The sequence below is a fragment of the Prenolepis imparis genome, unplaced genomic scaffold (genome assembly GCF_030444845.1).
Source record: "Prenolepis imparis isolate NDT839.2.m4 unplaced genomic scaffold, iyPreImpa1.0 SCAF_2, whole genome shotgun sequence".
NCBI lineage: Eukaryota > Metazoa > Arthropoda > Insecta > Hymenoptera > Formicidae > Prenolepis > Prenolepis imparis.
In genome coordinates this window covers 3926701-3940524 of record NW_028141160.1, presented here as the reverse complement: position 1 = coordinate 3940524, position 13824 = coordinate 3926701, and positions in this window count along the sequence as shown.

The window sequence follows — 13824 nt, the reverse complement described above, 5'->3', positions numbered from 1 at the left end:
GATAAAATTATGTAAATTAAATTGTTATAAAAAATTAATAAAATTAAGTTTTTTTTCTATAATTATTCAAATTACATAATTAGTTTCGTGCAAAGAGCGATTAAAAGAAAAAAACGCGCGTAAGCATCCATTCAATTTAAGAACTTTTAACTATATATTTCCTAACTATATGGTCTATTAATTTTCATTAATTATAAATAAAATAATTATTTCTTAAATTATATAACAAGAGACTATATTCCTAAACTTGCTTAAACAATTTTTCAACGATTGCAATATTAATTTTTTTTAAATTATGCCTCCTAACTAGATGCTTAATTAATTTTTATTAATTATAAATAAAATAATTATTTTTTAAACTAAGACCATATTCCTAAACTTGCCTAAATAAGACCATATTCCTAAACTTGCCTAAATAAGTTTTTAATGATTGCAATATTAAAAGTTTGTTAATTATGTCTGCTAACTATATGCTTAATTAATTTTCTTAATTATAAATAAAATAATTATTTCTTAACCTATGAGACTACATTTACGCGAGTGTTACTTCTGTAGTAACTTACTCAAATACAAGTTACGTTAATTTGAGTAAGTTACTACAGAAGTAACACTCGCGTAAACGTAGTATATATTTATAAACTTGCCCAAATAAATTTTCAACAATTGCAATATTAAAATATTTTTAATTATATCTGCTAACTATATGAGACTATATTCCTAAACTTGCCCAAACAATTTTTTAACAATATCAAAATTAAGATAAGGCTCGTGTATAATTAAAATCAAACAATCAATAATAGGCCAACTTGCGAGCCGAATAATCAAGATACAGATTCTTTATTAAGAAATAAATTAAGTTATTAAAAAAACATGTAAACATTTTGACAGTACAACTGTCTTTTTCAATACAAAAACTTAAGACATATTATTACCTTGAAAATGACAAATTAAAATTTGTTTAGAAAGAGACTATATCTAACTGCTAGATTAATTAACAAATTACTATAAATGTTGAATATACCGCAACGTGACAAGTACATGGTTATATTAGTAAACAAAAATTCAACTGAATCCGGACGCTGATAGATCTAATTTTATCGCTGGTAAACGCATAAAACCGACAATCAGGTTTTTCTCGATGTCACATTTTGAACAACGTCTAATTTTATGATCCGATATTCGTCAGTGTGTTAAAACATGTGCTGTAGAAATAATGTGACATGTAACTCTAGAGAGCAATTTAACAAACATATCTTCTTTTTTTTTTTTTTTTAATTTTAAAATAAAGCGGCAGTACTTACACGAGTGTCAAGTCAAGAGAAACTCGCGATTATTATCCTCATTATAATTGTTCTTGTGTAACGTAACTGTTATAGAGCATGATGATAAGTCGAAGGGACAACGCCAACTAATATTTATTTAGCTATTACAAGGTTATTATATATATTTCTATGTTAAGAAGACTCAGACAATTTAGATAAAACATCAAAATAAGAACTGTCAAGAAGTTCGGTGTCTTTTTTTAAATTAATACTGTTCTTTTGCTCTTTAATGTATAACATTTCTGAAATTAATCTTTTATGATAATTTCTTTCATGGTCTAGAATTTTGGTATTGCCCCAATCGAATGTATGTGTTAAATTCACAATGTGTTCCGAGACAACCGAATGTCTCGCAGAATCCAATTTTATGTTATTCTTATGTTCATTTAATCTTGTGTGTAATTGTTGTTTTGTCTGTCCTATGTAAGTTGCATCACTATTATTGCAACTTATTTTGTAAATAACGCCAGCATTATTCTGCATTTCGTCCTTGTCTTTCTGCGTCTTAATGATTCCGTCCAATTTTTTTAAAATTCTGTATCCCACTTTTACATTAGATTTTTTAAGTTCGGAAGCTATTAGATCAGAAATTCTTTCCACGTACGGAATAGCAATAAATTTTTGGTCTCTATCATTACAGACGTTGTCACCCCTCGCTGTGTTGTTTTTTGCTATTGTATTAGATTCATTACATCTAAGTTCCCTCGCGCGACTAAAATATGATCTCTTTTTTGACGACGACTAATCCTTGCTCCGCGGATAATTTCTCCTTCTCGAGAGAAAAGTCGTTGCAGCTTTTTATGCACATATGTGCGTATATATATACAAACAGTATCAAAATTTTATATATATATTTCGAAATTGTAAAATAATAAATGATATTAAAATAATAATTCGCAAAGTAAATTAATATACAGCATATAAGACACGGGCGCTTATTAGGCTTGGCAATTCATTGCTCTTTTTCACTTATACTTTTTCATCGATACTTTATATTATATGTATCGTCAACGCGATAAAGAGACAAAAGGAGAGAACGAATATTTTCTTGTTTAACATTATCCAATCAATAACTATAATAATCCAATGAATATAATAATCAACAATTATTTTTATATAATAATAATATATTTGAACATATAAAAATATTTAAAAATATTTTTTTAAAGATAATTAATTGAAAAAGAATAAAAAATATTATTTTCCAAAAAATATTTTTTAATATTTTCATACATTCAAATATACTATTATATAAAAATAGTTGTTGATTATTATATTCATTGGATTATTATATAGTTATTGATTGAAGCTTGAGCTTTTAATATGGCACAGACTGAACATCTTTTGTGCATTGTTTGCATATAATATTTTCATATTTATGCTTTCAAATTATCAGTACTTACAATAAACAAATGTATAGCAAGTACTTATAATAAGCAAATGTATAGCGTTTTTTTTTTTTTAAGTGAGGGAAACCTTCAAAAGGTACCCCGGTTTTCCGGGGTAGTGTGAGATTCTTTCTAAAACCCCCACTGTGCATAGCTGCTGCAATATAATGGCGTTGATTCAACGATCCACGCCTCTCCATTTAGTGGTCCGCCCTTCAGACATGTTACTCATCCAAATCTATCTGCAACTCTATCCTGCGTACATAGAAATATAATTATAATAAAAAAATTATTTATTTTAAAATCTGAAAGAAAAACAATGTGAGAATTATATAACATTAATAAAATATCAATTAGTTATAATAAAATTAAAATTTTTTGCGCTTGTTGAAAACACAACAGAAACGCTATGTTATAGTCCGAACTATAACCAGTAATTATTAGGAATAAGAATATTATAAAACATTTTTACTTATAAACGAGCGCTCTAGCCAAGCGCTCGTCGAACGAAAACGCTAACGCAGCGAAACACGCACGAAGCACGGAAATCGCGAGCTGCAAGCGAAGGCCAGGGACTTCGACCTGCTTCGCTTGCATTTAGACCAAAAACGCGTGAATATTATTAACCAATCGGGGACTTGTTTCCAAGGGCCTCGCCCGTTGAAAATCAAAGAACAAAAGAAGATATAAGACGGAGAGCCCGCCCGCGAAGGCAGTCTCGAATACAATTCCTAAACATCAAGACGTGGTCGCTAATAAGAATCCGGAACATCAGGACGAGACTCACTAATAAAAATCTGAATCATTAAGAAGAATTACTAACGCTCGTTAGCCAAACATCGAATGTTACGCGAATATATATATATTTAAAGAAAGGACGAGAAATAAAGTGAAACCATATTTAATTCGCAATAAAAGTGTATTTAAAAAGAAGAGAACAGAGTGTAACCCTCCTAACTTCCTACGAAGTCCTGGTCGACCCGAGGATCCCCATCCTTAATTCGGCGCAACCCCAGTGCCTTGTTCGAGGCACACAACAAATTGGTGGCAGCGGTGGGATTGCGCCGACGGACCGCCAGGACCAGCAGGAACCTGAAGACCTGAAAACAATACAAAAGTATTAGAAAAATCAGGCACGTCGAAATAATCGACGGACAACACAGAAAGCAGCATACAATAAATTAAGACCCGCAATACACACATACACAACGTGTGGAAGCAGGCACGTCAGTTAGAAAAACAGCTGACGGAACTAAGCAGAAGTCACAGTGCAGTGAAAGTGAAGGACGGACAACGCAAGCAGTACGAAGAGCGATAAGCAAGCAGCTGAGAATCGAGTAGGATCGCCAACGTCCCAACGCCGACCTGCGACAATCTCACGGACAACGCGTCATCACGGAGCGACGACCTGCCGTGTCAAGCACGAGCACCGAGCCGCCAGCCGTTATCAGCCCACGAGCGATCGAGTTGCAGCAGCAGCAGCCAAGCCGTACCGAGCGATAAAGAGCGTAACGATGCGAACCGTAATACTGTAAGTCCGATCCTTATAATATTTCTGCGTGAATGTCGGAAGGGGACAAGACACCCCCGAAACCGATATTAAACAAGTCGTGGATACATAGCGATTCCGCGAAGTGAGATTCAAGCGTTACCATTAATTTTAGAAAGACTCGAGCGAGTTCGTGAAAATTAGAGAACAAATATTCAAGCGAAAGCGAAAACGAATTACCCGCGAACGTCATTGTTAAGCGCGAGTTCCCTTTCGATAGTTTTGACGAAAGTATACTAAAGACGCGAACAGACGGTAATAACGAAAATATAAAAGAAATTAAAATACGCGCAAGCAAAACCCCTAGCAACGCGTCACAGAAAAGCGGATGGTCAACTACGTACGATAGTAGCGATTTTGACTCTAACGAAGATAACATGTCGGTAATCCACACTCCACCAAATGGTGCAGTGGACGTATCCGTGGGTGCTGTGGACCGCGAAATCGGTCGCCTACGCGAAACTATAGAGCGCGGAAACGTACATCGCGTAGAAGTCGACGTACACAGGACACCCGCCGAACATAGGATACCCGCCGAAAACAATGCGAACGAGGAAAATCCTTTGATGCGCGACGTATTACAAGGCCTACGAGACTTACGAATCGAAATGCGGACAGAAATAAATAAAATGTACGATTGGAGGTCACGCGGAGAGATAGCAGACGACAGTCGTCAAAGCTCCCGCGAACGCGCACGCAAACGGGATGCAAATAGACACCGCGATAATCGACATCTCCGTGAACACACCCGTAATCAAGATGCGGAAGAGAGATGCGACAGTCGGCAAGATTTACGCGAACTCACTCCCGAGCGAGACAGAAATAATTAACGTGATCACTCTCGCGACTACCCTCGCAATCGAGACGCAGGAGATCGACAGAATCTACGCGAACACACACGCGAACAGGGAGCGGATAGGCGCTACAATAGGCAGATTAGATCCCGCGAACGCGCTTATGATCGAGATTCGGACGAAGAACACGAGCCTCGTATGGCTTACGGACGAACCGAACGTGACATACGAAACCGGCGGAACACCGCACAACGCTACATGTCATTAAAAGAAGCGCGAATAATGATACCGGAGTTCGACGGCACAACGCGAACCCGATTACAAGAATTTTTAAACTCCTGTACGTACGCAATTAAAAATATTCACCCCGATGACGAGGAAGCGTTAATTCAAGGAATATTATTTACTAAATTACGGGGAAAAGCCATGCAAGATTTCGAGACACGAGACATACAAACGTTCGAAGAATTGAAAGACCAACTAGAAAATTCTTATCAAAGTAAGCGGAGTACAGCGCATTTACAAATCGAGTTCAATTCACTCAAGCAAAACTTTAACGAACCGGCACAGAGTTTCGGACAACGCGTCGACAAACTTGCCAGGAAATTATATAGCTCAATGATTGAGGGAGAAAAGCGTTCGAGCACCTATAAGCGTGCTATTTTAGAAACCATACAAAGCCAAGCATTACTAAATTTCCAATTCGGGTTACGTAACGAATTGAAAATACTCGTGCGATCACAACGATACAGAGCACTCCAAGAAGCGATAACGGGCGCAACCGCAGAAGAAAAGTTAATAGGATCTAACGCATCACGAATGACAAATGCATCGCAAAGCAAAACTGGGCAACAACCGCGGCAAGGTCAACATAAAACCACGCAATGTTATAAATGCGGAAAATCGGGACATTACGGACGCGATTGCCGCAGCAGTAAATACGCGCTCCCAAAACCGGACAAGCCCCCTCGCGCAAATACCGTAGAGAAATTCTGCAATTATTGCAAAAAACGCGGACATAATCGCGACGAATGTTGGACTCTAAATGGAAGGCCGAAAACAAATACACCGGACCGCGATAAGGAAACCGATAATAAAAAATCGCGAAGCATAAATAAAATTGAAAACCGTAAGAAACCACAATCGCGAAAAAGAGATACCGAATCCGAGTATAGCAGTGACGAAGAAGAACGGCAAGAAGAAAAGAATAAAAAGACACGCGCGATAGAATATCAGGTGACTCACGTGCGACAGACGCCTCGTGGAGCAGCGAGCCTGAATTTAATAACTCTACCTATACGCGAAGTAAAGAACGGCAAGATTAACATGCTCTACGATTCTGGAGCTACTGTCTCTTTAATAAAAGTTAAACATCTGAAAGGTGAAACCGAGATATACAACGACAAAATTACTTTGATCGGCATAACCGGGCATAAAGCGCGAACAATAGGAAAATTCTACGCGACTATCGATCTAGGCAGCCGAAAAATCAAACACGCGATTTATGTCGTAAAGGACGACTTCCCAATGGAATACGAAGGGATCATAGGAATCGATTTTCTACAAAAGCAACAAGTCACGTGCGATACAGGAGATTCAAATAGGAAATGCCATATTAAAATTACGACCGTACAATAAAATTCAATTAAAACCGCGTAGCGAAACAATAATACAAGCGGATCGTAATAAGATAGGCAACATAACAACGAATCGTAATAAGATAGGCGTGATAAAGGCCGAAGAAACAGCACCGGGAATATATATCGGACGAAGCCTGGTAAAACCAAAAAATTTTTTGTGCCCCGTCAGTATAATTAATACGACCGATGAAACGGTAGAGATTAGTACGCCACTCGTAACCTCGTAGAAGACATATGTGAAGATAACGCACACAAAATATATACAATACACACGGGCGACACTCATGACTCAAACACGCGCGCCGACACCTCGCCCGTCAACGTAATTACCAAAAAAGAACTCCAACGTGAACTACATAGTAAAAAAGGGAAGAAAAGCAGTGTACATGCATGCGAATAGACTAAAACTAGTTATAGAAAACTAATACTTACTTCACCTGATAATAAAAATTGCGAACCAAAACCATTAAAGATAAAATTAACACTTAATATATTATCACAGGACACTCACACTATTAATCTGCAACGCTGCAGCATCACTTAGAATTAACAAAGCCAAAGTACTAGATTTTAGAAATAAGAAACGATTATAATACTATAATGTAAACGGGAATTATAACTGTACGTAGCATTAGAAATAATCTTAACAAAAATAAGATAAGAAAGCGAAAAACTTCGTACCTCCGTTTTTCTTTTTTTTACGGGGGAGGGATGTTATAGTCCGAACTATAACCAGTAATCATTAGGAATAAGAATATTATAAAACATTTTTACTTATAAACGAGCGCTCTAGCCAAGCGCTCGTCGAACGAAAACGCTAACGCAGCGAAACACGTACGAAGCACGGAAATCGCAAGCTGCAAGCGAAGGCCAGGGACTTCGACCTGCTTCGCTTGCATTTAGACCAAAAACGCGTGAATATTATTAACCAATCGGGGACTTGTTTCCAAGGGCCTCGCCCGTTGAAAATCAAAGAACAAAAGAAGATATAAGACGGAGAGCCCGCCCGCGAAGGCAGTCTCGAATACAATTCCTAAACATCAAGACGTGGTCGCTAATAAGAATCCGGAACATCAGGACGAGACTCACTAATAAAAATCTGAATCATTAAGAAGAATTACTAACGCTCGTTAGCCAAACATCGAATGTTACGCGAATATATATATATTTAAAGAAAGGACGAGAAATAAAGTGAAACCATATTTAATTCGCAATAAAAGTGTATTTAAAAAGAAGAGAACAGAGTGTAACCCTCCTAACTTCCTACGAAGTCCTGGTCGACCCGAGGATCCCCATCCTTAATTCGGCGCAACCCCAGTGCCTTGTTCGAGGCACACAACAGCTACAACATATTGTTACATATTTTTATCCCGAAAATCGTAATATATAAATATATAATATAAAATATAGTAAAAATGTACTATAAATATAAAAATATAATAGATTTCTTATAAAAAATGTTAATAAAAGTATATATGTGCAATTTCTTCCAATGAGAGAACACAATGAAACATTTAATTTATTAATTTTATATTTGATTGTATTTTTAAGATCTTTTCCATTAAAAATTTTTTAATGCAGCACGATTACTCATCTTATGGGATAAAGATATATAATAATATGTATACAATGTACAGAAAACAATAGCAATGTATATATAAACATGCATAATTTAAATATCTGTTTTATTAATTTCTATTCTACTCTATAATTTAAAGTTAATAAAAATTTTAATTTATGTAATTGCTATTGTTTGTGTGCATTATATTTAATAAACAACACGAATTAATAATTCGAGTAGATCGCAATTTAAACTAAGTGATTGCGTCGCAAAGTGACCTCAACCATATTATGGGAAGTATACTGTATAAAATATTTCTTGTTATTTTACATGCAACTTTGTTTATATCATTTCATGTATATGTGTTTCTATACTTGTATTTTGTAATTTGTTTAATTTTCATCTGCCTATTACTATATATTTTTGAACATTGCAAAACAAAACCTATCTACCTATCTGATATTAACACTTTGCGACGCAATCATCTCAGTTCAAATTGCGATCTAATTTGCAATGCACTATTTTCAAAACAAAAGTATAACATACAATTTAATTGTCATAATAAATTTTAATATTACATATATCAAATATAGAATGGGCCCCTCCGACGCCCATTCCCGTGAGAACGCAACCAATATCCTTTTATCGTCTCTCCGAGATTTTAATTCACATGCGAGATAGAGTAACAATTACACGTTACTATATGTTCTATACAATGACAATTGCAGATAACTTCTACCATCTTATTTTATCTTTGCTCATTTTTGTATTATGGCAGCAATAAAAGCTTACAAAGATGGAATAATGAAAAATATTAATTCGGGAAAGGCAATAATTTGTTGCTTTCTAGAATTTTAATTAAATGACGTCTCATGCATTTTACGTCACTGGAATATTTTTCATTACAAGGATTTCCTTTCAAGGCTACAGTTGTAGCGAAAGCCACAGCATAAATTCCACAAGAGGTACAATCTGGTTGTGTTTGTACCTCTTCGAAAATTATATCATATTTGTTAATCTTGGGATAACGAAGGCGAATATATTCTTTTTCTTTAGCAGCCAATTTATCGTACATAGTACCAGCTAGGCTGTCGTACACGTGAAGTTTGGTGCTATCAAAATAAATGCATCGCCAATGATCTGTGCAATTTCCGCCAATAATTTGTAAGCTTTTATTGCTACGACTAGCTTCAATTATGTGCGGGTATTCTAAATATAACACACTTTGTGTTTCAAAGCAAGAAGTCTCTCTTACAATGCGTAAAAATAAATCTAACGATTCATCATTTAATTTACTATCTCTATGGGCAAAATATTATTCTTTACTAATAAAAAAGAAGGTATAACAACATCTAACATTTTTCTTAGTCTTTTTATGTCATCCTCAGTTAGATCTCGTTTTTCATTCGAGTAATCAGTTATAATGCAATCGTCATCTTGCTCTATTTCTGGAATAGCAACAGTGGTAGTAGTGCTTTCGATAACACTTTCCACTTTTATGGCATTTTTCCGAGCCGCTTGTGCTTCGATGACATACTGCGGTTCCCGAATAGGCATATTTCTTGCTACTCTACTACCTATTATTTCAGGAACCAAGCAGTCCTCGTAGAATTGTTTAAGCAGTGCTGACATTTTTGTTCCCCAAAATCTGTCATCACGCTCGACAATCGTGTACTTCAATCCAAAGGGTGTCCACACAGTAAAAATGCAATACTTTCTTTGCGTTATGTGGAGTTGTCCCTGCACTTGGAAGTAGTACGCGTGTCTTTTATTCATTCGAGTCATCCGTTTTATCAAATATTCTATAAATATCTGAAATCTTATTGAGCATTGCAGTGATAGGAGACACATGCCGCGCCGCAAAAGGACATTTAATCTCAACGATAGTATCGTCTCCGACAATGCCGTCAGGCATCGCGGCAAGATATGGGATAGTTTCATCTATAAATATACCACAATTATTAATATATATCCCTAATTCCATCTGCAATTGCTCTCGTGCCATCATCTCTTTTTCTTTACCCCACTCAACAGCCGCGCTCGTCAATCGAGGAGGATAAAGAATTGCTTTCACAAGATTTTGGCACGAAGTTGTTTCTCTTCTGCTACAAACTTTTCCAAAGTTTGAAGCAATGAGAAGATTTCGCCGTACGTTGTGCCACTCCGGGTTTTCATGCTGATCCCGTGTAGCACACTCCAATACAGCACAATTACGTTGTTGATCTAATAACATTTCATAATGATTAAGTCTCAGCTGTTCGTACATATTACCTTCGATATCTGGCCGTTCTACATTTGGTCCATAATCTTTATCAGCCGTTATTTTAGCGGAAAATTTAGATGTACGAACAGAGAGACCTAATTCTTTCGCTGCACGTGTTCGTTGAAGTTGGTTGGCATTTTTTTTATATTTCTATTTTCAATAATTTCTGTTTGTGTGGGTGGTCTATCGCACGACAAACAGAACTTAAGGCTCGCGAAGTATTACATTGCACTACGGATGCTTTAACGCGTGTCTGATAAGAACCTTTCATGGCATAATGAACGCGCTTGCCACCAATAAATTTACTTATAATTCCATTACAACTTTCAACGGAATTACTAGTAAATTGATATAGTAAACTATCGGCATTTTCTATAATGCGTTTCATAGCATTTTCTACTTTTTGTAATAATCCTGCACGTTGTAATTGGGGCACAAGATTTTGCTCGCCTTCTTTCTGTTGTCCATTACAGAAATATTGAAGCGAAGCACAATCTTTATGTTCACCAAATACATGGCTAGGTATATTATTTAAATCTTTCATTAATTCTAAAATTTTTATTTGCCAACTAACTTCACGATTGCGGCGAAAGGTGACAGCCTTGACCACAGCGTTTCGAATTTTCATAACGCTGTGCTCAACGACTTTCTTTAATTTTGATATATTTCTACTACCGGTACTACCTGCTTCACGTATTTTATTACAAAGATTGCGGAGAAGATGATTCGTGCATTCAATCTTCTCCACAACAATATTTGGATACGGTGGAAAATCTCTCAATTTTTTTAATACGTTACTATCACCGTCACCGATATATTTATTATAAATAAGGCTATGCATTTCTAAACTAAGTCGGAAGCCTTCGAGGATTATATCACTTCCATACTGGTGGAGCTCTGATTACTTCCCCAATTTTTAAAACATGTATGCTCTTTTGCTACTACATTAATTTTAGCTGCTCTCGCGCAGACAATACAATATTTATTACGGACACCAACAAATAACACTTTTTTAGAATGATATCCCGTAATAATAGCTGCTCCGGATGGAGAATCGTAACTACCAGTACGGTAGGATCTCTTCATCCACGAGCCGTCTGTTATCACGGGTATATGCGGAATGCCGTCTATGACATCTCCTCTTTCGATTGCCAAACGTTTTTCCTCTTCGCCAGCCACGCGCATTTCTTTTTCCGCGGCGGCGGCGAAGGCTTCCGATATTTCGTTATGATGCTTTATATATGTTTTACTACTCATGCATGGAACATCCGCAGCAGCAAGAAGTTCTTCAAGCTGCTTATGACCAGTCCCTGTCAATATAGTACCGGATACGATACCTTCATTGACATCCAATATTCTGTCGTCTGTCGGTTCACTCCAAAAGCTACGTTTGAAGTGACACATTCGACATTTGACAGAAAATAGGGTTTTTAGACCGTCACGCTTCTTTTCGCTTATTACAGTAAAACGACATTCGCCGATCCAATGAGTGGACAGTCTCTGCAAAAACATGCCCAAAATCGACGATACGTCGTCCACTAATCTCTGCAGAACATAAATAGTCTGCGTCAATGTTCTCATCATGTTCAACATGCAAAACTATATTTTCTATTTCATCATCTGTATTATTATTACTTATGTTTTCGGGGATCGAAGATGGCCGCGAAAGTAGTGACAGGAGTCGATCGGTGCTCCGAGTTAAGGTGAAAGGTGGTGGAGTTGTAGAAAGGCTGAGGAGGAAATTGGGTGTGGAGGAGATGGTGTGAGAAAAATGGTGGGAGTGGCCGCGGAGGGAAAGAAAAAGAGCATAAGGCGAAGGTGCACTGACGAAAGGAAAATTGGAGCGTGGAAACGAAGGAAGGATAGGAACGGGATGAGGAAGGATGACGTGGCGGAAAAGGAGAAACGTCGGTAAAAGGAGGATAAAGAAGAGAGAGGTAGTTTGGAGAAGAGGCGTTATCAGAGAGGGCGCTGGATAGGGAAAGGAGAAGCACGTGCAGGACCGAGGGCGCTATGATAGCGGCAGAAAGAATGGAAACAGGTTGGAACAGTGGCACGTGTACGTAATAAAAGTATAGCAGAGAGGATAGAAGTTTAGAAACGGAATGATGGAGTGGATAAAGGACGGTGTAAGCGATATAAAGGAGATAAGGAGGATGATGGAGAGGATGTTAAAGTTGATGGAGAGGAACAAGGAAAGAGAGAGTGAGGAGGAGGAAAGGAGAAGAGGTATAGAGAAAAGGTTAGAGAGAATGGAGGAGAGTGAGAGGTTATGGAAAATGAGCATGCTAGGGGAGGAGAGTAGAGAAGAAGAAAGGAGAAGAGAGAGGAAAGAGTGCGGGGAGAAAGAGTTGGAGAAAGGAGTTGACAGGAGGTGGAGCGAGGTGGTGAAAGGAGAGCGGAGGAAAGAGGAGGAAGGAGAGGAAAGAGTGGAAGAATGGAAAGGAGCTGCGGGAGAGGACGGGAGAAGATTAGGAGGAGAGCGGATGGAAGACGGCAAAAAGGAGGCAGTGCAGCGGAAGGAAGAGATGGCGGTAGGAGAAGGATGTGTGAGTAAAGGACAGAGTGGTGGAGATATGCAGGGGAAGGAGGAGAGCGGAGGAAGAGAGAAGAGGGAGAGCGCGGGCGGGAAGTTGAGAGAAGGGAAGAGAGATGAGGTAAGGGGGGTCGAGGAGAAAGGAGGAGAGAGAGCACTGGACGGGGGGGGGTGAGGGAGGTGATGAGAGGGAGGAAGATGAAGGGGGAAGGGATTCTGATGAAGGGGAGTGAAGGGGGGAATGAGAGGGGTAAAACAGAAAGGGATAGTAGGGATAGTAGGGAGAAGGAAAGAAGCGGGAGGGAGGAAAGGAGGGAAGTAAGAGTAGAGAAAGGGGCGGGGGGGAATACGGAGGGAAATAGAAGGGAATGGTGGTGGAAGTTAGTGGAAGAGGATGATGAGGATAGGGGAAAGGATAGGGGGGGGAGAGGTAAGGAGGGAAGTTGGAGAGAAAAAGGAAGGGGGGAGGAGGGTGGAAAGGAGGATAGGATAGCGAGGAAATGGGAAGGGATAGCGGTAGAAAGAGGGAAGAGATTAGAGAGAGGGGGGAGAGAAAGAGAGGAGAGAGAGAGGAAAGAGGAAATAGAGAGGAGAAGAAGTAGGGAAAGAAATATAGTTTGGAGAGGGATAGAGGGGGAAGATGAGGAAGAAAGAAGACTGATGATGGAATGGATGATGGCATGGGCATTAGGAAAAGAGGTGAGGGTGAGGGGAGTTAGGGAGAGAACGGGGGAAAGGGGGAAGAAAGTGCTTATAGTGGAATTAGAAGAG